General features: G+C 41.7%; 1 protein-coding gene across 1 annotated transcript in view; it reads left to right on the top strand.

Annotated features, from left to right (window-relative positions):
* Nucleotides 1-26,534, top strand: part of ZNF496 (zinc finger protein 496) — a gene marked incomplete at its 5' end in the record, with an annotated part of 57,278 nt that overhangs the window by 19,702 nt on the left and 11,042 nt on the right. The gene's annotated exons all lie outside the window — the stretch shown is intronic.

Raw genomic sequence — 26,534 nt, 5'->3', positions numbered from 1 at the left:
GTTCTAACCCTCTAATCACTGGTTGGTTCCCCTGGCAAACAATGCCCCATCCTTAGGTAGGGTTCAAAGTTACCACACTAACATAACTAAAGATACCTTTGTGGCTCTCATCACTTAGGAAATTCCTAGAGTTTCAGGAACTCTGTGCCAGAAAGTGGCATAGACCAAATATTATAAATCACATCACAGTGGGGATTCTAGCTAAACTGACCTATCAGGATTCTTGCTGAAGACAGGCCAGGGTTATCAATGTCATCTGGAAGTGGTGGAGGGAAAAGAACCGGATCAGAAATCCAGGATGATCAGATATGAAGGGTGGATTTTTACAAGGAAGTGCACAAATGAGCCCAGGATAGGTTTAAGAGCCTAAAGTTTGTCAACCAAAGAATATTTGTCAATATGGCATTTTTATTTATTTTTTTCAAGGCCACCAAAAATTTTGGTTGCCTTCCAAAAAAAAAAATTGGGAGAGAGATAATATAGCATTTTTAGAGATTACTCTGATATTACATTATATATGCATAACCTACCACATTCTTGACTTCTCTTTCACCCTTTCCCTTTCTAACATAATCAATTTAAATAGTTTCTGTAACACATTTAGAAGCACATTCCAATGTTACAAATTTTGCTTTAACTATCAAACCTTATTTAGAAAACTTAAAAGGCAAAGGAAAGGCTGTTGCATTTACTCATATTTTGGCTTACCATTTTCTTCTGTTCCACATTTCCTTCCTTCATTGTGACAGGGAGGGAGAAATTTTCCTCTGCTATTTTAGGTTTGTTCGATTTGTCTACTAATTAAATCTGCATGAGACAGATTAGCAAGAGGAAATAACCAAATTTAATACGTACAGGAACCACACACACATGAGAGTTTCTGTTGCCGTAGGAACCAGAGGGTCAGATTTCTTAGATTCGAGTAGGCATGAGGTTCTTGGGGGTACCACTGAAATGAGCACTTTAAGAAGCCCCCATGGGAGAGTGAGGTGTGGTAGAGGACTTTATTTTCATGGTGTTACATTCCTCAGGTTGCAAAGTCCCATACCCCTTGACCCGATCCTGAAAAAGGTGCAACTGGGGTTCCAGTAGAGCCAAAAGGAGGACCAGTGTCCAGAGCTTCTGTTCCATGTTGCAGCTGGGTCCAGTTCAACATCAGTTAGAGTCCATGAGCCATGTGGGCACAGGGGAGGGCACCCCCTACAACAGGAGCACAGGCAAGCAGGAGAGGCAAGAGCCAAGAGGGTAAAAATCAGGAGGGAGTGCCCCTTTGTTAATCCTCACATGAGGATATTTTTCCATTGATTTTTAGGGAGGGTGGAAGAGAGAGGGAAAGACAGAAAAACATTGATATGAGAGAAACACATCGATTGGTTGCCTCCTGCACCGACCATGGTCCAGGCTAGGGAAGAGCCTGCAACCAAGTTATATGCCCTTAACCGGAATGGAACCCGGGACCCTTTGGTCCACAGGCCATTGCTCTATCCACTGAACCAAACCAGCTAGGGCGAGAGAGTGCCCCTTTGTTCAGAGGTTTAAATATTCAGGTTTCCAGACCTTGCAGTTGACCACACCTATCCTGGTGTGACTGACAGGCACTTTTCCAATCAGATCTTACTGGGCACGTGTCCAAACTGCCTTTGTTCAGTCCCTTCTCCCATCCATCAGCAGAGAACGGACTTGGAAAGTGTTAAATTAGCAGAGCTGTATAAATGGCATGCCTATATTAACTAGTCTTTACTCCTTTACTGTTAAATAATAACCAGGTTATTGTAACAGTATCAGTTCCACACAGAAAGATAAAATGAAATAGATGTGACATTCTGAGATAAGGGAGAGGTCAGACACCTGGAGCTACAGGGGGAGGAGGGTCATTGCAGGACAAGAAGAGCAGGTATTCAGTAATTAGAAGTTAGTTTGCCTGCCCTATAGAGAGCTTAAAAATAGTTATTTCTGGTGATAATTATTATGGGCAAGACCCCAATTTAAATTCTTCATGGGAGAAGTGTCTCCTGAGCCTGCATGGCCTCAAATGCCTTTAGTTCAAAGCAACCCACATGCAGAGTGGCCCATCTTAGACACCTATTCTGAACTCCTTTAATCATTTTCTTTCTGTTTAACACATTTCCTTCTGCCGTTCTTTTAGGTTAAGTTTGCTGGTGGCAAATGCACTTTTTTTGGATTCATCTGAGAATGTCCTGATCCCTCTTCATTCTTGAGGGCTGTTTTCACTGGAGGTGGTATCCATGGCTGACGGTTTCCTCTCACTTGGGAATATGAGCCCTTCCTTTTCCCTCCATGGCTTCTGATCAGAGATTGGCTGTTCTCTGGATTTCCTTTTCTCCTAGAGGAAAGATAGTGTTTTTTTCTCTGGTGACTTCTAAGGGTTTTTTCTTCTTTTCATCTTTAGTTTTCAGAAGTTTATTATGATGTGTCTTGGTATGGATTTCTTTGGATTTTTGTTTTGGGGTTCTTTCTACTTCTTGAATCTGGCTTTATGTCTCTTTCTGAATCAGGGAAGTCGAGCCATTTTTCTCTTCAGGTGCTTATTCAGCCCCACCTGCTCTTTTCTCAGGATTCTCAGTACACAGATTTATAAGTTTCACACATACCTTACACTCTGTTTAAGTTTGTCTATTTTCTCTCTGTTGTTCAGTTGGACAGTTTCCCTTCCTGTCTTCAAGTTGATCCTTTTCTCTGTCCCATCAATTCTGCTGTTGAATACATACATCCCCTGAGCTCTTTATTTTAGTACACGCAGACCTCGGAGATACTGTGCTTCCGATCCAGACTACCACCAGGAAGCTAAATTGCAATAAAGTGAGTCACATAATATTTTGGTTTCCCAGCTCATATAAGTTATGTTTACACTATACCAGCTGTGGGCAAACTATGGCCCGCGGGCCAGATCTGGCCCGTTTGAAATGAATAAAACTAAAAAAAAAAAAAAAAAAAAGACCGTACCCTTTAATGTAATGATGTTTACTTTGAATTTATATTAGTTCACACAAACACTCCATCCATGCTTTTGTTCCGGCCCTCCAGTCCAGTTTAAGAACCCAATGTGGCCCTCGAGTCAAAAAGTTTGCCCACCCCTGCACTGTATCAAGGTCTGTTAAGTACAATAACATTGTTGAAAGAAACAATGTACATACCTTAATTTATAAATTTCTTATTGCTAAAAATGCTAACCATCATCTGAGTCTTCAGTGAGTCATAATCTTTTTGCTGATGAAGGGTCTTAGCTTGTATGTTTATAGCTGCTGATTGATAAGGGTGGTGATTGCTGAAAGTTTGGGTGGCTGTAGAAATTTATTTTTTTAAATTACAGTTGACATTCAGTATTACATTCGTTTTAGGTGTACAACATAGTGATTAGACATTTATATAATTTATGAAGTGATCCCCCTGATAAGTCTAGTATTCACCTAACATCATAAATAATTACAATATTATTGACTATACTAGAGGCCCAGTGCATGAAATTTATGCACTGGGGTGGGGGCGGGGGGGCGGTGTCCCCCAGCCTGGCCTGCATCCTCTCTAATCCGGGACCCCTTGGGGGATGTTTGACTGCTGGTTTAGGCCCAATCCTGGGGATCGGGCCTAAACCGGCAGTCGGACATCCCTCTCACAATCCTGGACTGCTGGCTCCTAATCACTCGCCTGCCTGGCTGCCTGCCTGCCTGGTCGCCCCTAATTGCCCCCCCACCGCACCCACCACCACAACCCCCCCCCCACCTCCCCACCACCAGCCTGATCGCTCCTCACTGCCTCTGCATGCCATGCGTGCCAGCCTGGTTGCCGCCCCTGCCAGCCTGGTCCCCCCTAACTGCCCCCTGCTGCTGGCCTGGTCACTCCTAACTGCATCCCATCCCCCCTCCCCTGCCAGCCTGGTCACCCCATGCAGCCAGCTATTAAGTCATTTGGTCACCCCTCACTAACCTCCCTGTTCGTCTGGTTGCCCCACGTAGCCTGCTTGTTAAGTCGTTTGGTTGTCCCTCACTATCCCCCCTGCTGGCCTGGTCGTGGGCAGCCATCTTGTGAGGGCATGAGGGTTAATTTGCATATTATCGCTTTATTATATAGGATTCCCTGTGTTGTACTTGACATCTCCATGAATATTTTGTAACTATCAATTTGTACTTAATCCCCTCACCTTTTTCACCCAGCCCCCCAAAGCCCTACCTATCTGGCAACCATCAGTTCTCTATTTCTGTTTTGTTTATTCATTTATTTTGTTTTCTGTGTTCCATGTATAAGTGAAATCATATGGTATCTGTCTTTGTCTTATTTCACTTAGTATAATACCCTCTAGTTCAGGGGTGGGCAAACTTTTTGACCGAGGGCCACAATGGGTTCTTAAACTGGACCGGAGGGCCGGAACAAAAGCATGGATGGAGTGTTTGTGTGAACTAATATAAATTCAAAGTAAACATCATTACATAAAAGGGTGCGGTCTCTTTTTTTTTTTTTTTTTTTTAGTTTTATTTATTTCAAACGGGCCGAATCCGGCCTGTAGGCCGTAGTTTGCCCACAGCTGCTCTAGTTTTATAAACGTCGCAAATGATAAGATTTCCCTTTTTTTTTTTTTTTTTTTTTCAAATTATAAGAGCAAGTTTATTTTGAAAGTTACAGAGATAGTAGAAGTGAGCCAGCTGGGCTCCATAGGCTAACAAAACAAGCTACAGAAGAAGAAGAGACCTTGGAGCTTAGGAGAAGGGAAAGGTAACGTGCCTGCGGGGGTAGAAGAAAGGATGGGGAAAGGCACAGGTGCGCTCCTGAGTGATAGAGCACACCACAAATGGTAAGATTTCATTCTTTTCTATGGTAGAACAATATTCCACCATATATATGTATATGTATATGTATATATAGATATAGATATGATAACACATCTTTTTTCAAATTTTACTTATTGGAGAGAGAGAGAGAGAGAAACATTGATTTGTTGTTCCACTTCCTTATGCATTCATTGGTTGATTCTTACATATGTGCCTTGGTCAGAGATCAAACCTTTCAACCTTGGTGTATCAGGAGGACACTTTAACCAGTTGAGCTACCCAACCAAGGCTTGTATCACATCTTTATCCAGTCATCTATTGATGGGCACTTGGGTGGCTTCCATATCTTGATTATTGTAAATAATTCTGCAAGGAACCATAAGGATGCATATATTTTTTCAAATTACTGTTTTGGATTTCTTTAGATAAATACCCACAAGTGGGACTGTTGGGTCATATGGTAGTTCTATTTTTAATATTTTGAGGAAACTCCATCCTGTTTTCCATAGTGGCTACACCAGTTTGCAATCTCACCATCAGTGCATGAGGGTTTCCTTTTCTCTACATCAAGCATGTCAAACTCGAAAGCTAACACGGGTCAAATAAACAAGGTGCTAAGTTTATGTGGGCCGCAAAAAAACAAAAGCTTCAATTTTCATAGAAACATAGATTTATTTCGATAGAGACATACTGAATACAAAGGGCTGAAATAAATGAGTAATCGTTAACATAAAATAATAGAACATTTTAATAAAAATATTTCTCTTGAACATTAAATTACCAGACACTGGATAACTGCACAAATTAATAAGCGTACCGCAAATAAACCTATTTTTCTTGTTCTCTGCAAGCGAAATATTTTCTATTGCACACAACAAAGTCAGAATAAGACTAATGACATCGCAATCGGCTGCTAAATATTCGCTGCTAGTATTAGTGGAGAGAAGTGGTGCGCCTGTGCGTAAGGCGTGTAAGGGAAATGAATGCAACACAATTATAGTAATCAGTCATTAGCAAACATAGTTCATTATTAATAATTATGTATTGTAAAAATTGTTACGAAATTTTTATTAAAACGTCTTTTTTAATTTCAAGAAAAATGATTTTAAATATAATGTTACATGCAATAAACATTAATATCAAGAAAAACGATTTTAAATATAATAATGTTACATGAAATAAACACCAATTATAGGAAGTCTGCAGGTTCTGGTTTCGTGGTTACATCGCCATCTCCCATTTATTAAAAAAAATTTCCGTCATTTTTTCGACGTGTGTACATATGTGCTTTATGTTTTTTATTATTTATTTACCATAAGTAAAGGTCAGGAATTGTTATCTTTCTTTTACATTTTTTTTTTTTACTATTTCACTTCATTACTGCTGTGTATGTGCTCCATGTGAGTGACGTAGGTGCTTACGTAAGTGGGTTCTGACTTACGCCGAAAATCACATTACATGGCACCATAGGAACAGATCTCCGACATAACCTGAGGGCCTACTATATTCAAGAAAAAATCATCTTACATATAATAATATTACTTGCAATATACATTAATATTTCAAGAATAAAAGGATTTTAAGTATAATAACACTAGAAGCCGTTGCAGGAAGATTCCTGCAAGAATAGGGCTTCCTTGGGTGGATCGCACCGCCAAGCCCCGCCCACTCAGGGCTGCACACGGGGGTCCCGGCTGGGGACGAGGCTTAGGGGGCACACGGGGGCATTTTGTGAGATATGAGTATTGCTACTCCAGCTTTGTTTTTCTTTTCCATTTGTATGGAAATTATTTTTCCATCCCTTCATTTTCATCCTGTGTGTGTCTTTTGTTTTGAGGTGGGTCTCTTGTAGACAGCATATAATTAGGTCATGTTTCTGTATCCATTCAGCTACCCTAAACCTTTTAATTGGAGAATTTAATCCATTTACATTTAGGGTTATTATTGAGAGGTACTTATTTATAGCCATTTTAATTCTGTATGGCTACGTTTCTCTCTCAGTTTCTTCTTCTCAGCAATCCCTTACAGCAATCCCTTTAGCATTTCTTGTAATGCTGGCTTGGTGGTGATGAACCCTTTAGCCTTTTTTGTCTGGGAAGCTCTTTATTTGACCTTCTATTTTGAATGATAACCTTGCTGGATATAGTAATCTTTGTCTCAGATCCTTGCTTTCCATTACCTTGAGTACTTTAGGCCATTTCCTTCTGGCCTGTAGAGTTTCTGATGAGAAATCAGGTGTCAGATTTATAGGAGCTCCTTTGTAGGTAACAGTTTTCTTTTCTCTTGGTGCCTTTAAGATTCTCTCTTTGTCTTTAATTTTTGGCATTTTAATTATGATGTGTCTGGGTGTGGGTCTGTTTGGGTTCTTCTTGTTTGGGGGTTCTCTGTGCCTCCTGAACTTGTATAACTTTTTCCTTTACCAGGTCAGGGAAGTTTTCTACCATTATTTCTTCAAACAATTCTATTCCTTTCTCCCTTTCTGCCTTTTCTGGCACACCTACTATTCTAATATTGTTACGTTTCACATTGTCCCACAGCTCCCTTAAGCTGTCCTCCTGTTTCTTAATTATTTTTTTCTTTTTGATTCTCTGATTGAGTAATATTTTCAACTCTGTCTTCTAATTCACTGATTTGATCCTCAGCTTCCCCTAATCTGCTGTGTATTCCTTCCAATGTGTTCTTTATTTGTGTTATATCATTTTTTTAAAATATATTTTATTGATTTTTTTTACAGAGAGGAAGGGAGAGGGATAGAGCGATAGAAACATCAGTGAGAGAGAAACATTGATCATCTGCCTCCTGCACACCTCCTACCGGGGATGTGCCCGCAACCAAGGTACATGCCCTTGACCAGAATCGAACCTGGGACCTTTCAGTCTGCAGGCTGACGCTCTATCCACTGAGCCAAACCGGTTAGGGCTATGTTATGTCATTCTTTATCTCAGACTGTTCTTTTTTCATAGTTACTATGTCTTTTTTCATACTGTTGAGCACTTTTAACATCTGAACTCTGTTTCAGATAAATTTCTTATCTCTGCTTCATTTATCTTTTCTTCTGGAGAATTTGCTAGTTCTTTCACTTGGGGGTTGTTTCTTTGTTTCCTCGTTTTGGTTGTTTGGGTTTGTGACTATGTTTTAGGTAGATCCTCTACACCTCTCAATCTCTAGTGCAGGACAGTGTTAAAGGCTGTTTCTGATTAATTGGATCAGGCAAAGACTCAAAGCTTCCAGAGACTGCCTCTGTCTACAGACTACAAGGATTCTGACTTGAATTGCCCCCAGGCAATTGTCCTCAAGGGCAGGGAGAGTTTTTTCAACAGGGTGGGGCAATTGCTTCTGCCTGGGGGCTAATTGTTACTTTTAATCTCTTAAGTGGCCTCAGGACAAGGTTTTTTCCCCAAAAGGGTGCGTGGACTATCTTTCCCCCAGGCAAGGTAGTTGTCTGTGTGGGAAAGATGTTCTCTGCTGTATAAGGCAATTGCTCAGCCCAGGAAACTTGGGGTATCTGCCTTCTGAGCTCTATCCCCCAAGTCCCCAGTCCTGGGTTCTGCTCTCACAGCTCCAGTCCACTTCACCCTCCCTCTGCCAGAGCACAAGGTGGGTGGCTCCACAGGGAATTTTTGTGTGTTGGCCCTTTAAGAGAGTGCCCAAACTTTCAGCTGCCACTCCTTGGCAGACAGCACCCCACTGCTTTTCACAGCTAGATGTTATGTGGGTACCCTCCTCAGTTTGGTGCTCTCTGCTGGGGAGCCCAGCTTCGGGATTAGATCCCAGAGTTCTCAGTGGCACCCCCCGCCCCCCTCACAGCTGAGATATCTTTCCAGGACTTCAGTTGCTGTCTGTGGGTGCCCAGCCAGCCCTTTCACACCTCTGCCCCTCCTACCAGTCTCTATGTGGTCTCTACGTTCAGTCCTTGGGAATCAGCATTCTCTCCTGTGAGTTTTCCATTGACTATTCAGGAAGCCTTTCTATATTTCAGTTGTAATTCTAGCTTGTTCCTGGGAGCATGTCGGTACAGCATCCTCCTACTCTGCCACCATTTTTAATCTCTCTATTAAAATGTTTCTTACATATGTTTTATTGACTGGGCCTCAAAAATATTCATTGTGGACTGCATGCGAGCCACGAGTTTGACATGCTCTACATCCTGCCAGCATTTGATTGATTTATTGATGATATCTTTTCAGAAAGGTATGAGACGAAAACTCACTCTGGTTTTAATTTTCATTTCCCTGATGATTAGTGATATTGAGCATCTTTTATGTGTCTATTGGCCAGCTGTATGTCCTCTTTAAAGAAATGTCTACTCAGATCCTCTGCCTATTTTGTAATTGGATTGTTGTTGCCTTTTTATGTTAACTTGTATGAGTTTTTAATGATGTCTAGAACGGTGAATTCTTTCCTGAAGTTTTTCATTTACTTTTCTTAGATTCATCAGAGGAGTCACCATTTATGATACCTATGGTCTTATGGAATGTGTTTCTTAAGTTTTGAAAGTTGAAATTACTCCTTGATTCATGGGCTGCAAAATGGATGCTGTATTAGCAGGCATATAAACAACACAGTCTCATTGTACATCTTTATCGGACAGAGCTCTTGTTTGACCAGGTGTACTGTCAGTGAGCAGTAACATTTTAAAAAGAATATTTTCTGCACAGTAGGTCTGAACAGTGGGCTTAAAATATTCAGTAAACCATGTTGTAAACAGATGTGAATGTCAGCTAGACTTGTTGTTCCATTTATAGAGCACAACCTGAGTAGATTAGCATAATTCTTTATTTGAGGGGTCTCAGGGACTCTCCAAGGTGAGGTCATCCATTGTACAGTGGGGTCCAAGATACGCCCCTAGTATTTTCAGAATGTAAATGAGTACGGCTTCAACTTAAAGTCACAAGTTGCATTAGCACCTAACAAGAGAGTCAGCCTGTCCTTTGAAGCCAGGCATTGATTTCGCCTTTCTAGCTATGAAAATCCTGTATGAATGACATCTTTCAATATAAGGCTGTTTTGTCTACATTTAGTTGAGCCACCTTCATTAATTATCTTAGCTAGGTCTTCTGGATAACTTGCTGCAGCTTCTACATCAGCATTTGCTGCCTCACCTTGCACTTTTATGGCATGGAGACAGTTTCTTCCCTTAAATCTTATGAACCAGTCATATATATATGTATATAATTGTATTGATTTCACAGAAGAAGGGAGCGGGGGGAGAGAGATGGAAGCATCAATGATGAGAGAGAATCATTGATCAGCTGCCTCCTGCACACCCCCTACTGGGGATCGAGCCCGCAACCTGGACATGTGCCCTTGTCTGGAATCGAACCCGGGACCCTTCAGTCCACAGGCCAACGCTGTATCTACTGAGCCAAACCAGCTAGGGCATTATGAACCAATCTTTGCTAGTTTCCACCTTTTCTTCTGCAGCTGCCTCATTCTCTCAGCCTGCATAGAATTGAAGAAAGTTAGGGTCTTACTCTGTTATTAGGCTTGGGCTTAAGGGAATATTGTGGATGGTTGGGATTTTATCCAGACCACTAAAACTTTCCATATCAACAATGAGGGTTTCACTTTCTTACCATTTGTGTGTTTATTGGAGTATCACTTTTAATTTACCTCAAGAATTTTTCCTTTGCATCCATAACTTGTCTGTTTGGTGCAAGAGGCCTAGAGATCAGCTTATCTTGGCTAGTTTTCTTTTTTTTTTTTTTTCATCTGGCTTCTTTCTTGAAGGATTAGCTGTACATGGGACCATCTCACAGAGCAGGACTTATTTCAGAGGGGCTCTGGTGCCGACGGAGTCTGCCCCTTTAGTGTATTGGTTGTGGAGGTGGTTACGTGGTGCTTTGATATGTTCTGGAGCTGCCTACCATGTGTGCTGGCTCTGGGGCCTCCCAGGAGGTGCAGGCCAAGGTCAGCTTCTGCCAGTGTTCTGCCTGGAGCCACCCAGCATGAGCTACAAAGCTATCTGCAAATGGCTGCTACTTGTGCTGGGTTTGGAGGTGCCCAGAGGCCAAGCTGTGATCTAAGTCTAGCTGCTGCTAGTGCCAGGCATGAGGCCACTTAGCGAGAGGTATGGGTCACACTGAAGCCAGATGCTACTTGTTTGAGAGATTTTACAAAAGTCAGGAGCACGAGCCAAGATAGGCCCTTAGTATGGAAAAGCCACTGGAAACAGCTTGAATGGACCCACAAGTTGGGTAGGGTGGCGTCTCAGGGACTCTCCAGGGTGAGCCAAGTTGATAGAGCCTCAGATATGGTGCACACTAGCCTGTGGGCTCTGTGGAAAGTGGAGTCTTATAAAAGGAACAGTGGCTTCTGCCAGTACTTCTGTTTGGGAGAAAGCTGCCTCTCCAGCTCACTCTCTGATGCCTGACAATTCAGTTCCTCCCTTTATGTTTCTGGTGCTTTCAAGCTGCTGCCCCAGAGCTGGAGCTCAGCGGGAGTGAGCCTGTGTAAGTCTGTGCATGGGCCCTTTAAGAGGAACTGATTGGGACTCCAGCAGCCCTGTCTCCCTCAGCCTCAATCACCGCTGGTTTTTACAGCCAGAAGTTATGAGGATTTCTCTTCCTGACACTAGAACCCTGGTCTGGGTCTGGTGTGGGGCTGGGACCCCTTTTCCTGAGGGGTGACCTTTGTAGCTGGGATATCCCTTCCAATTTTTGTCCCCCACACATAGATGTGGAACCAGCCTGTTCTGTGTTCCCACTTCTCCTACCAGTCTTGATGTGGCTTCTTTAAATCCTTAGTTGTAGGACTTCCATTCAGCTCTATTTCACGTGGTTCTGAATGATGGTTCTGTAGTTTAGCTCTAATTTTCATGTTGTTATTGGGAAGATGTAAGTCTTATCTTGACTTTCTACGTGTCTTCCTTACTAAGTTTAATCATTTCTAGATTTAGATTTAAGGTGAGAAACGTGACTCTTCTTTCACTTAGATTCCATTGTACGGTTATTCACAGGATTAATTTCATTATTGTGTCGAAGGGAACAGGGAGACCTGGGGAGCAGGAGAGAGATGGGGGGCAGCCCCTTGGTGGAGTAGTCAGAACACTCAACCTTTATTGATTATGTTCACCCTCTTATATACTAGTAGATGCAGTCTGTGATGCCCTAGGCAGTTATGGTAGTAACATCAAAGATCACTTATCACAGATTACCATAACAAACATAGTAATAAAAATGTTTAAATTATTGCAAGAATTACCAAAATGTGACACAGAAACACAAAGTGAGCAAATGCTGTTGGAAATCGGTGCCAGTAGACTGCTTGTTGGGGTGCCATCAGCCTCCATCCTGCACAGAATGGAGTGTCCATGCAGCACAGTAAGCCCAGGTATGCCTGTGTTGTGGTTTCAATTCCTGCAGTTCCATTTTGTTATTCTTCTTATCTTCTGTTTTCTTTGCTGAGACTATGTCTTTGCTGAGGATTTTTATTTGTTTTTAGTATGTTTGTAATTGTTCATTGAAGCATTTTTATCAAGGCTTCTTCTTCTCTTGTCGGATGGTTCTTAACAGCTCACATCGGTTGGTCTTTTTCCCCTCCAGTTTGAGATTCCTCTGTGGACTTCATTGTCTCTGAAAGGGGCTTCTGAGTGGAGGTGGGAGCTCACCGATGGTGTGTGTGTGGGTGTGGGTGTGTGTGTGGGTGTGGGTGTGGATGTGGATGTGGCAGGGGGCTGCCATTGGCCTGCAGGGACAAAAGTCCTGGCTCCCCATTGGTCCTCCTGAGACCCCTCACTGCAGCCTGGTTTGGGGGAAGCCTGGGCTTCCCCAGTTTGTTGTGCGGTGCTTGGTGGAAGTAGAGCAGTTATTGTCTGTCTGACTCTGCTGCCCTTTCCTGGTTCTGTGGCTGAGTGAATAGATTCTGTTGGGTTTTATTTTTATCTGTGCCTGCTGGCATTTCTGGATTGCCAGCTCCTTCAGCTTCAAGTTTGATATTTGAGGCATAAGGAAAACCAGGGTCCTCAACACCATGCGGTTCCTCGGGACCCCAGACCCCTAGGCTGTCAGGGTTTGAGCTGTCCTTAGTGGAGGAACCAGGGAAAGGCACATCTGCCCCATCTCTGAGGAGGCAGCGGAATTTCCCCCATCCATTCTCCCATTTTGAAAAATTGGCAAGATTTAGAAAGTGAGAGTATGTTACATGTTCCCAGTTACCTCAGAAGAAATGTTTTGATGCACTTTCTTCTGGATTTGGGTTTTGCTGTGGTCACTCTGTAGATCATTGTGCCATGTTTTTATGCTTCTCTCCAAATGTAAGCTTTTCCCCATTTGACACAAAAGCTCCCTGGGTGTCCTACTAAGTGGCTGTGTCAGCATTGTCCGGGTGGCAACTGGAGGCCATTGGCCATTCACCTGTGCTGGCACTCCGGTTTGCTTCCATAGTTTGTGAACATCCTTGCCTACTGTTTTCGCAGACACCACCAAGGGTCAAAGGGAAACAAGACCCACATTTCTTTTGATAATATATGCTGCCAATTTTTTCTTGGAACTGCAGAGCCAGACACCTCCCGGTGCTGTCCCAGAGACCAAATTCCTCTCATATTTCATCGATGGTGGCAGTTAGCATCTTTTCCTCATTAAGGGACTGTCAGGGAGGGAAAAAACTCTTTTTCTCTACTTTCTTAGGTTCAGTGGCCGGGGCCCTGCAAACTGACAAGAGAGATTCACAGGAGAAAAAAGACTGATTTCATATGCCTATGGGGTGCCTGACAGAAATGAAATGAAAATCTCGAGACAGCAGTCAGAGCTTATATACCATTTTCATGGAGAAATGACAAGACAAAGGAAAATGAATTTGAGCTTCAAGGGGCAGTAAGTTGTGGGCAGGTAAATATACGTGGACACTTATGGAAGATAAGGTTTATTTAGTGGTTTGTTATGCTACCTTGGACTGATAAAAGTCTAAACTTCTGTCTGCTAATCCAGAGTTATTGTGCCGTTCCTGGGAGGAGGGGAAATGGTATTCCTGCATAAAGGGAAATTCAGACTTTGTTTCTCTGTTCACTTCAGCTCAAAACAGTCTTTTTCCAAGCTTGCTCATTTTGGGGTAGCATATTTGATCCCCTTTGAGGCCAACATCAAATTATTTTCTACAAGCCCCTGGCTTCCATTCTGAGGGACTTGTCCCGGGGGACAGGCTTCCCCCAGGCTTGCCTCTTTCCTTTTTTTTTAAAAAAAATATATATTTTATTGATTTTTTTTACAGAGAGGAAAGGAGAGGGATAGAGAGTTAGAAACATCGATGAGAGAGAAACATCAATCAGCTGCCTCCTGCACACCCCCTACCGGGGATGTGCCTACAACCAAGGTACATGCCCTTGACTGTAATCGAACCTGGGACCTTTCAGTCCGCAGGCCAACGCTCTATCCACTGAGCCAAACCGGTTAGGGCAAGGCTTGCCTCTTTCTAGCAGCAAAGCCAGTTGGGGTCCTCTTCAAATGCAGCTTTCAGTCTGCACCCCAGACCAACTGAGGCAGAATGTGTATTCTTTCCTATATTTCATGGTTTTCTTTATTCACTGTTTTGTTTTGTTTTTGAAATATACTATTTATTTATTTTAACTTTTTTTTTAATTAATTTCAAACTTGGTGAGATTATAAGAATAGGACAGAGATTTCCAAATGCCCTTCACTTTAATTTCTGTATATTCATTTTCTCCCCTTCCCTGTCTGTTTCACCTCTTGCCTCTGCATACATTTTTTCCTGAATTTTTAGAGACTGTGTCTCTCTATTCATATGGGAGCATATTTTCTAAAAGCTAGGATGGTTGCTTACCTAACCACAATACAGCAGGTTCTCAAATAAAGTTGTATCATTCAGTACCCTTTTTTTTTTTTTTCAAATATATTTTTATTGATTTCAGAGTTAGGGGGAGAGAGAGAAAGGTCAATGATGAGAGAGAATCATTGATCGGCTGCCTCCTGCACGCCCCACAGTGGGGATCGAGCCCACAACCCTGGGCATGTGCCCTGCCTGGGAATCAAACCTTAACCTCCTGGGTCATATAGGTTAACGCTCAACCGCTGAGCCACATCAGCCATTATAACGTTGATGTGGAGGGAGAATCGATTTCCATATGGAGTTGACCCATTCTCCCCACATCTGCATGGTTTTTCTCTGGAGACTCCATTTTCCTTCCTTGTCCCAAAGATGTGCATGAGGGCAGTTGGTGTGTCTGCCTCATTGTAGTTTGAGTGTGGGTGGGTGTAAGTACCCTGTGATGGAAGAACTCGAAGGCCATCCTGTCCAGGGTCAGTGGGTCCTGCCAGGGCCAACCTGCCGGAGAGGCTCCACTCTGGCCACCATGACCCTGAGTCAGCATGTGGGAAAGTCATGTTCTTAATTGTTCTTATTAATCTTTCTTAAATGTCTGTATAGCTCACATTTATTTCAGTGTTTGATATGAGAAGTATTTTGGGTCTTCATTTAGAAATTTGGTGATTTTTTTTGTGACCAGAAATATGCCATAGGAACTTAGTCTAGTTTATGCCAATGCCCCTGATCAAATTGGTTTCCTTATACATCGTTTTGCTTAAAGTCACAGTTTCCAAGAACCTATCTTCAATGTTAAGTAGGGACTTATTAGTGTGTGTGTCATATTCTGGAAATTTAACATTTAAATAACATACACCAGGGTTGTGCTTCTCATTTCTTTATCCTGGCTCCAGTGTTTCCTCCTTGGGGTGTCCATGTTTGTCATGGCATCAATAATTCTGAAGAGTGAAGACTAGACCTTAGTAAGATTTAATTCCTATTGAGGTTCAAGTCACATGTTTTGGTGGGAATGCTGGGCTGAGTCATGTCCTTCCAGGGGTGGCATCGAAGTAGTGTGCCACATAGGGCTCCTGATAGCGCTGAGCACCAGGGCAGGGTTCCTAGGTAATTTTTAATATGACATTTATAAAATTTGAGTATAATTTATAGTTTTTTTTCTGTCTCTCTATAGCTTTATTTTTCTTTTTGTTTTTTAAAAATTCTTTATTGTTGAAAGTATTACTTGTGTCCCTTTTCCTTCCCCCTCATTGGCCGCTTCTAACCCACCCCTGCCCCCCATCCCAGGCCTTCCCCACCCTATTGTCTGTATCTATGAGTTACGCATATATGCATACAGGTTCTTTGGTTGATTTCTTCCCCTTCACCCACCCTCCCCCAACATCCCTCTGAGATTCCTCATTCTGTTCCATGATTCTACTTATCTGGATCTATTTTGTTTGTCAGTTTATTTTGTTCATTAGATTCCACATATGAGTGAGATCATGTGATACTTACCTTTCTCTGACTGGCTTATTTCACTTAGCATAATACTCTCCAGGCCCTCCGTGCTGTCTCAAAGGGTAAGAGATCCTTTTTTTTAAGTTTAATTTAATTTTTTTAAATATATATTTTATTGTTGATAGTATTACAAATATCTTCCATTCTCTCCGCCTTCTCCCCGCTCCTCCCAGGCCCTACCCACCCTTCCAGGTCTTCACCACACTATGGCCCATGTCCATGGGCTATGCATAAAAGTATATAAGTTCTTTGGTTTTCCTTTTCTTGCCCTCCACCCCCCGCAGAGATTGTTCTTTTTTACTGCTGCATAGTATTCCATGGTATAAATGTACCACAGCTTTTTTATCCACGCATCTACTAATGGGCACTTGGGCTGTTTCCAGATCTTAGCTATTGTAAATTGTGTTGCTATGAACATAGGGGTCATACATTCTTTCTGATTGGTGTTTTGGGTTCCTTAGGATATATTCCTAGAAGTGGGATCCCGGCGTCAAAAGGCAGTTGCATATTTAATTTTTTGAGGAAACTCCATACTGTTTTCCATAATGGCTGCACCAGTCTGCATTCTCACCAGCAGTGTACTAGGGTTCCCTTTTCACCACATCCTCGCCAGCACTTGTTGTTTGTTGATTTGTTGATGATAGACATTCTGACAGGTGTGAGATGATACCTCATTGTCATTTTAATTTGCATCTCTCTGATGATCAGTGACTTTGAGCATTTTTCATATGTCTCTTGGCCCTCTGTATGTCCTCTTTCAAAAAGTGTCTATTTAGGTCAGTGATGGCAAACCTATGACATGCGTGTCAGAGGTGACACGCGAACTCTTTTTTTTTATTGATTTTTCTTTGTTAAATGGCATTTAAATATATAATATAAATATCAAAAATATAAGTCTTTGTTTTACTATGGTTGCAAATATAAAAATGTTTCTATATGTGACACGGCACCAGAGTTAAGTTAGGGTTTTTCAAAATGCTGACACGCCAAGCTCAAAAGGTTTGCCATCACTGATTTAGGTCCTTTGCCACATTTTTTGATTGGGTTGTTGTATGAGTTCCTTATATATTTTGGATATTAACCTTTTATCAAATGTATCATTGCCAAATATGTTCTCCCATATACTGGGCTCCCTTTTTATTTTGTTGGTGGGTTCTTTTGCTGTGCAGAAGCTTCTTATGTTGATATAGTCCCATTTGTTTATTTTCTCCTTAGTTACCTTTGCCCTAAGAGATGTATCTGTAACCATATTCCTACAAGGAATGTCTGAGATTTTGCTGCCTTTGGTTTCTTCTAGGATTTTTATGGTTTCACAACTTACATTTAAGTGTTTTATCCATTTTGAGTTTATTATTGTGTATGGTGTAAGTTGCTGGTCTAGTTTCATTTTTTGCATGTATCTGTCCAATGTTACGAACACATTTATTGAAAAGACTGTCTTGACTTCATGGTATGTTCTTGCCTCCTTTGTCAAATATTAATTGAGCATAATGACTTGGGTCGATTTCTGTAGTTGCTGTTCTGTTCCATTGATCTATATGCCTGTTCTTGTGCCAGTACTAGGCTGTTATGATTATGCTGACTTTGTAGTATAACTTCGTATCTGGTATTGTGATTCTTTCCATTTCGTTCGTGTTTCTCAAGATTGCTGTGGCTATTCGGGGCCTATTTTGGTTCTATATAAATTTTTGGAGTATTTGTTATAGATCTGTGAAATACGCTGTTGGTATTATAATAGGAATTGCATTGAATCTGTAGATTGCCTTTGGTAGTATGGACATTTTAATGATGTTACTTCTACCAACCCATGAACACGGTATATTCTTCAACTTTTTATATCTTCCTCTATTTTTCCAATGTCCTGTAGTTTTCCGAGTACAAATCTTTCACCTCCTTGGTTGAGTTTATCCCTAAGAATCTCATTTTTTTTGCTGCAGTGGTAAATGGGATTGTTCGTTTAGTTTCTCTTTCTAAGAATTCATTTTTGGTGTATTAAAAAAACATCCTGTTGATTTTGTATCCTGGTACATTGCCAAATTTATTTATTAAATCTAGAGAGGGGTTTTTGTGGAGCCTTTAGGGTTTTCTATGTATAATATCACATCATCTGCAAATAATTCCTCCTTTCCAACTTGGTTGCCTTTTATTTCTTCTTCTTGTCTGATCAGTGTGGCTAAGACTTTTAGTACTATGTTGAATAAGAGTGGTGAAAGTGGACATCCCTGTCTTGTTCCTGTTTTTAGGGAATGGTTCTAGGTTTTGCCATTGAGTATGATGTTTGCTGTAGGCTTGTCATATATGTCCTTTATTATGTTGAGATATGCTTCCTCTATTCCCACTTTGCTGAGAGTTTTTATCAAAAGTGGGTGTTGTATTTTTTTGGATGCTTTTTCTGCGTCTATTGATATGATCATGAGATTTTTGTCTTTCAGTTTGTTTATGTGATGTATCAGGTTTATTATTTGTGAAAATTGTACCAGCCTTGCATCCCTGGAGTAAATCCCATTTGGTTTTGGTGTATTATCTTTTTAATATATTGCTGGATCAGATTTGCTAATATTTTGTTGAGGATATTAGTGTCTACGTTCATCAGGGTTATTAGCCTATAATTCTCTTTCTTTGTAGTGTCATTATCTGGTTTTGGAATTAGCATCATGCTGGCCTCATAAAAAGAACTTGGAAGTGTTCCTCCTCTTGGATTTTTTGGAATAGTTTGGGAGGATAGGTGTTAGTTCTTCTTTGACTGTTTGGTAAAACTTCCCCGTGAAGCCATCTGGACCAGGGATTTTCTTTGCTAGGAATTTTTTGATTACTGCTTCTATTTCATCAGTTGTTATTGGCCTATTCAGGTTTTTTGATTCTTCCTGATTCAGTTTCAGGAGATTATATTTTTCTAGGAATTTGTCTATTTCATCCACATTGTCCAGCTTGTACACATGTAGTTGTCCATAGTATTTTCTTATAATCCTTTGTATTTCTGTGGTGTCACTTCACTGTTTTCCTTTCTGATTTTATTTATTTGGGTCCTCTCTCTTTGTTTCTTGATGATCTGGCTGTTTATTAATATTGTTTATCCTTTCAAAGAACCTGCTCTTGCTTCCATTGATTTTTTGTATTGTTTTTTAGTCTCTATGTCATTTATTTCTGCTCTAATCTTTATTATTTCCTTCCTTCTCCTTACTCTGGGCTTTACTTGTTGTTCTCTTTCTAATTTTTTAAGTTGTAGGGTTAAATAGTTTATTATTAATTTTTCTTGTTTTTTGAGGTAGGCCTGTAGTTCTATGAACTTCCCTCTCAGGACTGCTTTTGCTGAATCCTAGAGATGTTGTGTTGTTGTGTGTTCATTTTCATTGTTTCCAGGAAGTTTTTTATTTTTTTCCTGATCTCATTGGTATCTGTTTCATCCTATATAATAAAAGCCTAATTGCTCAACTGCTCGCTATCATGTGTACTGACCACCAGGGTGAGACGCTCAACTGGTAGGTTAGCTTGCTGCCAGGGCCCGGCCCATCAGGACTGAATGAGACAGGCCGAACATGCCCTGGAACCCTCCTGCTGCCCCTTGCCAGCTGGCAAACCTCCCGCATCCCTCCCCAGCCCCAATCATGCACTGGTGGAGTCCTTCAGCCTGATGGCGCAGGCCAGGCCAAGGGACCTCATTGGTGCACAAATTCATGCACCGGGCCTCTAGCCTATATAATAAAAGCCTAAGCGAGTGTTACGGCGGAACAACCAGTTGCTATGATGCGCACTGACCACCAGGGGGTAGATGCTCAACGCAAGAGCTGCCCCCTGGTGGTCAGTGCACTCCCACAGCGGGGGTGCCACTCAGCCAGAAGCCGGGCTTGTGGCTGGCAAGCGCAGCTGCCACAAGGTCAGGAGCCTCTCCCGACGCCGTGGCAGCAGGCACAGCAGGCCAGGATGAGCGCGAGCGATTCGGGCTCCTCCCTGGCCTCCTGCCAGTTTAGGCAGTTGGACATCTCCCAAGGGGTTCTGGACTGCACGAGGGCGCAGGATGGGCTGACAGACTGCCCCACCCCCACCCCCCAGTGCATGAATTTTGTGCACTGAGCCTCTAGTTGTTTAATATCATTTAAGCCTCCATGTGTTTTAATGTTTTGGGGTGTTTTTACTGTAATTGATTTCTCATTTCATTCCACTGTGTTCTGAAAAAAATGTTTGGTGTGATTTCAGTCTTCTTGAACTTATAGAGACTTGTTTTGTGTCCTAAAATGTGTTCTATATTTGTGAATGACCCATGTGCACTTGAGAAGAATGTATATTCATCTTTGGGGTGAAATGTTCTATAAATGTCAGTTAAATCCATGTGATCCAGTGTGTCCTTTAGTGTCACTGTTTCCTTGTTAATTTTTTGTCTGAAATATTTATCCAGTGAAGTCAGTGGTGTGTTAAAATCCCCTACTATGGATATATTGCTGTCAGTCTCTCCTATAAAGTCCTCTAGAAGTTTTTTTTAAATGTATTTAAGTGTTCCTATATTGGGTGTATATATGTTTACCAGAGTTATATTCTCTTGCTGGATTAATCCCTTTAGTATTATGTAGTGACTTTTGTTGTCTCTTGTGATGGCCTTATTTTGAAGTCTATTTTGTCAGATATTATGGGTATTGCTACCCCAGCTTTTTTTTTTTTTTTCATTTCTATTTGTATGGAAAATTTTTTTCCATCCCTTCACTCTCATCCTGTGTGAGACTTGTTCTAAGGTGGATCTCTTATATAGAGATCATATAGTTGGGTCATGTTTTTTAATCTATTCAGCTACCCTATGTCTTTTTTTTTTTTTATTGATTTTTTTACAGAGAGGAAGGGAGAGAGACAGAGAGCCAGAAACATCGATGAGAGAGAAACATCAGTCAGCTGCCTCCTGCACATCTCCCACTGGGGATATGCCCGCAACCTAGGTACATGCCCTTGACCGGAATCGAACCTGGGACCTTTCAGTCCGCAGGCTGATGCTCTATCCACTGAGCCAAACCGGTTTCGGCATACCCTATGTCTTTTGATTGCAGCATTTATTCCATTTACAGTTTAGATTATTATTGTTAGGTACTTATTTATTGCCATTTTAATTCTTTATGCCTACATTCCTCTCTCTATTTCTTGTCATTACAGCAGTCTCTCTAGCATTGCTTGTAGTGCTGTTTTGGTGGTGATAAATTCTTTCAGCCTTTTTTGTCTGGGAAGCTTTTTATTTCACCATCTATTTTGAATGATAGGCTTGCTGGATATAATAATTTTGGTTTCAGATCCTTGCTCTTCCCCCTTGATATTTAATTGTTTATCTCCACTCACTGAAAAGATTTTTCTTTCCCCTGTTGAATTCCTTGGCACCCTTCTCAAAAATCAGTTGTCCACATATGTCTGAACATTTGGGCTCAACCTCAGTTGAGCTTTGTTTTGATCCTTTATGTCATTATTACTGTAATGTTAGTGGTATAGTAAGTTTTGCAATTGGGTACTGTGCGTCCTCCAGTTTTCAAAATTCTTTTGGCTGCTTCTAAGTGCTTTGCATGTCTATATAAATTTTAGAATCTTCCTGAAGTTTTTGCTTGGGATTGCACTGAACCTATAGGGTGTTGTGGGCCAAATTGACATCTTGTTAAATGCGTCATTTCTTTTTGTTCAAGTGGGACACATATATACACGTTTTCCTTAAGGATTCCATGGTTTTTGCCCTGGCCTGTTTTTGCTCAGTAGATAGAGTGTTGGCCTATGGACTAAAGGGCCCCAAGTTCAATTCTGGTCAAGAGCACATGCCCAGGTTGCGGGTTCAATCCCCAGTAGGAGGCATTTAAATAAAAATATATTTAAACAGCAACAAAAAAGAATTCCATGGTTTTTTTTTTTATGCTACTGTAAAATGGTCTGTTTTTGTGGGGGTTCTTTTTATTATAATATATTTTATTGATTTCAGATAAGAAGGGAGAGATAGAAATATCAATGAAGAGAGAGAATCATTGGTGAGCTGCCTCCTGCATGCCCCATACTGAGGATCAAGCCCATAACCCCAGCATGTGCCCTGACTGGGAATCAAACCATGACCTCCTGGTTCATAAGTTGACACTCAACCACTGAGTAATGCCAACCAGGCTCACTATACCAATTTGTTAAACATTTTGTTGAAGTTTGTTCTATACCACTAATGTTACTGATTAGTTATACCACTGTTAAGTAATTATAACACATTTAGAATTTTTAATATAAAAGTTCATTCCCACCAAGGAGCCAAAACCATAGACCTTTGACAGCCCCAGTACTGGCTGGTGCCTCCCCTTGAGGAACCGTGTGGCAGTGTGTCACTTCAGTGAAGACGTGTTTCCCCGCGGTCTAGTAACTCTCCTACTTAGAAACACTTACACATGGGCTGGGAGACAGAAAAGAGAGTTCACTGAACTGTTGCTTGTAATAGCAAAGTATAGCCGGTCCCAACTTAGAATGGCTCAACTTTATTATGGTAGGAGAGTGATAGACATATAATAAAAATGGTGTTTCAGATTTTGAAATTAGGTGTTTTCATGGGCTGGCCAATTGCAGAAGGATGCCCTCTCATGGTGCTGGAAAGGGCAGTGAGCACAGACCCTGTCAGCCAAGTGATCAACAGTGTGATATTTCACGCATTTTCGACTTAGGATATTTTCAATTTACAATGAGATTATCAGGATGCAACCGCATCTTGGCTGAGGAGCATCTGTCCTGGGAAAAACCTAAACATTGATAAAAGAATGGGTGAAATCACTGCACTCTGAAATTCTACACATTAGTTTAAGTCAATGAACTAGACCAGTGGTCGGCAAACTCATTAGTCAACAGAGCCAAATATCAACAGTACAACAATTGAAATTCCTTTTGAGAGCCAAATTTTTTAAACTTAAACTATATAGGTTGGTACATTGTTATTAACTTAATTAGGGTACTCCTAAGCTGGCCTTTGTTAAAAACATCGTCCTCAATCTGATTGAGGTACGTTCACTGAGGTCGACCCCTTCCAACACTCCCATCCACACTGGTCTTGTATACTTGTTTCATCTATCTCCTTTCGTTCATCCTCTCTGTATGTCCACACCATCTCAACATACCTTTCTCAATCCTCGACAGTACATCTTCTTTCACTCCACAATGTTCCCTAAAATTAACTTAATAAACTTTACTTAAAGTTTTAAGTCAACTTCGCATTGTACGTGTGCACCTGCATGTGGTATTTTGTGGAAGAGCCACACTCAAGGGGCCAAAGAGCCACATGTGGCTCGTGAGCCACGGTTTGCCGACCACTGAACTAGACCAACATGTATGCACATGAATAAGTCTTAAACAGAATGGGAATGTGAGTCAAGTTCAACATTTAAAACCATACAAAACAGTGTTGTGACATCATTTCAAGTTATATTGAGATGCAGTTAGAGTTTAAAAGGCATGCACTAATATTTACACCAAACCCAGATGGCAACCTCCCTCTGGGGAGGTCTGCAGGTGGCACTGGGGGCAGGAAAAGCTCAGAGTTCAACCCAGTGCAGTCTGTGACCTAAACACCACACCTTTCAAGGAAAACCTGAAGCAAAGACTGCAGCCTGTCTACATTGTTTGTATCTTAGAGGTGCATGGGTATTTTGTTTCAACATTTAATGAAACTTAAATGTTCCATGCTTAGGATAAATCTTCAGACACGAGAAAAAGGCATAAAGAAAAAACCTCGATTCTACCAAACATTATCTTCTACATTCTTTTGCACACACTTTTGCATTCATCCTCATGATTTCTTTAGGAAAATGTCCTAGAAATGGAATTAATGAGTCACAGGGTGTACTTCTGTTACTTTCTCCCCAATTGTCCAGAAATTTCTCCAAGGACCCATGGGAATATTACACTTAATCTCATCTTTTTCCTGATGGGCTTGGGCAAAACAAAACAAGTGTTTGTAAGCCCATGACTATTGTCATCCTATATAATAAAAACGTAATCTAAGTGTCCGACCATTCGTCTGACCATTCCACCAGTTGCTATGACGCACACTGACCACCAGGGGGCCAACACTTCAACCGGTAGGTTAGCTTGCTGCTGGGGTCCAGCTGATCGACACCGGGTGAGACGGGCCAGACATACCCTGGAGCCCTCCTGCAGCCCCTCCCCGGCTGACGGCCCCATTCGCCCCCGATCGCTGGCCAGGCCAAGGGACCTCACTTGTGCACGAATTCGTGCACTGGGCCTCTAGTGTAAACATAAGACTGTTGGATTTCACTTGTATACCTGATGATTGACATTTAAAGACACGTTTAACAAGATTTCTAGGGCCCATTAGAAAGCTTTGACCCAGCAATTTCCAATCTTGACTTCTTGCCGTGGTCACCTTTGGAAGTCTTCATAATTCTTTACCTTGATAAAGTAATACTATTTCATAGTTCAAAAGATACTAAATGTTATTGTTGAACCCATGTTAAATTTTTCTGATGTTATAGAGCAGTTTCTAGACCACGGCTTTATTGACATTTTGGTTGACAGTTCTTTGTCACATGGAGCTGTCCTGGGCACTGTGGGGTGTTGAGCAGCGTCCCTGGCCTCCATCCCTGTGATGTCTGTAGTACCCATCCCAGTAGTGACAGTGTCTCCAGGCATTGCCACATATCCTCTGGGTGCAGAGTCACAGTGCCATAGAAATTGTGCTGATGTGGAAGAATAACCTTTTTCTTAGAAGATTCATGCAGGCACTTAATTGGAGCAACGTATCGTAATGCCTTAAGTCCCCAGTGACCCAGGGGATGAGGGAACATGCCCACCCATCATATATGAGAGACAGGGGAAATGTTACAGATAGGCAAGATGTTAACTTAGTAAATCTAGTTGAAGGGTTCTGGGCCCTTTATGCTCATTGTTCTACTCTCTGCTGTCTCTGGGTTAATGTGAAAACAATTATGTACGTAGGGGAGGAAGAGTCCAAAGGATATTCGTTGAAAACTGTCCTTTCCCAGGCTGTTCCCCCCACACACACCTGATCCTAGCCCCAGAGCAACCATCCAGGTAACTGGTGATCATCTAGAGCAGCGGTTCTCAACCTGTGGGTCGCGACCCCTTTGGGGGTCGAACGACCCTTTCACAGGGGTCGCCTAAGACCATCGGAAAACACATATATAATTACATATTGTTTTTGTGATTAATCACTATGCTTTAATTATGTTCAATTTGTAACAATGAAATTGGGGGTCGCCACAGCATGAGGAGCTGTATTAAAGGGTCGCGGCGTTAGGAAGGTTGAGAACCACTGCTCTAGAGCCACAATTTTTAGCCTTTCTCATTTCATGGAACACATTTTTTGTCAATCTGACAAAAAAAATAGGTATAATTTTGCTTCATTCACACCTGCCAATATCTAGTGAATGTACATGCAGGCAGTTCCTGCAACCATATATACACGTACAGTGTGACATACTTAGTGGAGATATGCTGTGTGTTTGCTCTTCTCGGATTAGACAGTATGAACAGAAATGTCAGCTAGACCAGGAGTTCTCCATGTTCTCCATGTTCTTTCAAATAATCAAGGTTCCAGATTATTTCAAACAAAGTGAATAATTTTTTAGTGACATTTATTGTTATCAATTTATTGTCATATTAATATTTATAGAAAATTTGAGACCCAAATAACTTCATGCTTCAATGGGCAAATATCTATTTCCATTTTGTAAAGGACTTCTTTATTTTTATGGCCTTCTCATATAATATGGATATGTCACCATTTTTAAAATTAAAATTAATTTGCCCTAGCTGGTTTGGCTCAAGGGATAGAGCATTGGCATGTGGACTGAAGGGTCCCAGATTCGGTTCTGGTCAAGGGCAAATGCCCAGGTTGTGGGCTTGATCCCCAGTAGGTGGCATGCAGGAGGTACTGATCGATGATTCTCTGTCATCATTGATGTTTCTACCTCTCTCTCCCTCTTCCTTCCTCTCTGAAATAAATAAAAATATATTTTAAGCTCTCCGCCCTGGGTTGCCACAGTCTCTGCTGCTTTGGGGCTCAGTAGCCTGAAGGAAAAACGAAAAAATTTAAAAAACAAAACCAAAAAAACCTCGAAAACGCTTTAAAATCTGGAAAAGGAAAAAAAAGAGAGAAAGAAAAAGTGAATCCTCTTCGAACCTACAGGGAAGTCACTTTTGCACGCTTCTGGCCTGCCTGCCGCCTCCACTGCACCTGGGCGTCAGTGGAGAGCCACGCGTGTCCACGCCCCAGCCTCGTGGCAGCCCCACACTGTCCTCCCTGAGCACCACGTGTCTGCGCTGCCCATGGCAGCCCGTGTGAAGGCAGCTGCGCGCTCGGCCCCCCAGGCTTGCAAACTGACAAATATTTTGCATCCCTCTTCTGCAGCTGTAATCTTATAGTGTCAGCAGCCCGGGGCCTATATTTAAAGAGAAACACGTATCCCAGAGGCTGCGTGGGCACCGTTCAGCTGGCCCTTTAAGAATTTTTGTAAC

The sequence above is a fragment of the Myotis nattereri genome, assembly GCF_964212035.1.
Source record: "Myotis nattereri genome assembly, chromosome: 5".
Lineage (NCBI taxonomy): Eukaryota > Metazoa > Chordata > Mammalia > Chiroptera > Vespertilionidae > Myotis > Myotis nattereri.
Note: the sequence above shows the minus strand (reverse complement) of the source record. Positions and strands in the feature narration are given on the sequence as shown.